A 1,597-nucleotide genomic window follows, 5' to 3' on the forward strand; every position below is an offset into this window, starting at 1 on the left:
ACAGGAGTGTGAGAGAAGGGTTAGAGGGAGCTCACCAGATACAGGAGTGTGAGATAGGGGTTAGTGGGACCTCCCCAGATACAGGAGTGCGAGAGAGAGGTGAGAGGGAGCTCAACAAATACAGCAGTGTGAGAGGGGGGTTAGAGGGAACTCCCCAGATACAGGAGTGTGAGAGAGGGGTTAGTGGGATCTCCCCAGATACAGGAGTGTGAGAGGGGGGGGGTTAGATGGACCTCCCAAGGTACACGAGTGTGAGAGAGGGAATGGAGCGTCCTCCCCACATACAGGAGTGTGTGAGAGAGGGGTTATAGGGACCTCCCAAGATATAGGAGTGTGCGATAGGGGTTAGAGAGACCTCCCCAGATACAGGAGTTTGAGAGAGCGGTTAGAAGGAGCGCCCAGATATAGGAGTGTGACAGAGGGGTTAGAGGGACCTCCCCAGATAGAAGAATGTGTGTAAGAGGTGTTGGAGGGACTTCCCCAGATAGAGGAGTTTGAAAGAGGGGTCAGAGAGACCTCCCCAGATATCGGTTTGTGAGAGGGGGGGTTAGCGGGAACTCGCCAGATACAGGAGTGTGACAGAGGGGTTCGAGGCACCTCCCCAGATACAGGAGTGTGTGAGCGAGGGGTTAGAGGGTCATCCCCAGTTATAGGAGTGTGAGAGCGGTGTTAAAGGGACCTCCCCAGATACAGGACTGTGAGAGGGGGGTTAGAGGGACCTCCTCAGATACAGGAGGGTGCGGGAGGGGTTAGAGGTATCTCCCCAGATACTGGAATGCGAGAGACGTATTAGAGGGAACTCCGCAGAAACAGGAGTGTAACAGAGGGGTAAGAGAGATCTCCCGAGATATAGGAGTGTGAGAGTGGGTTTAGAGGGAGCTCCCCAGATACAGGACTGTGACAGAGGGGTTAACGGGACCTCCCCAGATACAGCAGTGTGAGAGGCTAGAGCGACCTACCGAGTTACAGGAGTGTGAGAGAGGGGTTAGAGGGAACTCCACTGATACAGGAATGTAAGAGAGGGTTTAGAGTTACCTCCCCAGATACAGGAGTGTGACAGAGGTGTTAGAGGGACCTCCACAGATACCGGAGAGTGAGAGAGGTGTTAGAGGGACCTCCCCAGATACAGGAGTGTGAGGGGTTAGAGGGACCTACCCAGATAGACGAGTGTGAGAGAGGGGTTAAATGGATCTCCCCAGATACAGGAGTTTGAGAGAGGGGTTCGAGAGAGCTCCCCAGATACAGGAATTTGGTAGATGTTCTATAGGAGCTTCTAGATGCTGAGGTGAGAGAGATGGTGAAAAGGACCTCCCCAGACACAGGAGTGTGAGAGAGAGGTTAGAGGGAGCTCGGCAGATACAGGAGAGTGAAAGATGGGTTAGAGGGATTTCCTGCGATACAGGAGTGAGTGCAATGGGTTAGAGGGACCTCCCCAGATACAGGAGTGTGAGAGGGGGGTTTAGAATGACCTCCCCAGATACAGGAGTGTGTGAAAGGGGTTAGAGTGACCTCCCCGGATACAGGAGTGTGAGAGGGGGGTTTCGAGGGACCTCCCCAGATACAGGAGTGTGTGCAAGGGGTTAGAGGGACCTTCCCA

Source organism: Pristiophorus japonicus, chromosome 28, assembly GCF_044704955.1.
Source record: "Pristiophorus japonicus isolate sPriJap1 chromosome 28, sPriJap1.hap1, whole genome shotgun sequence".
NCBI classification, from domain to species: Eukaryota; Metazoa; Chordata; class Chondrichthyes; family Pristiophoridae; genus Pristiophorus; species Pristiophorus japonicus.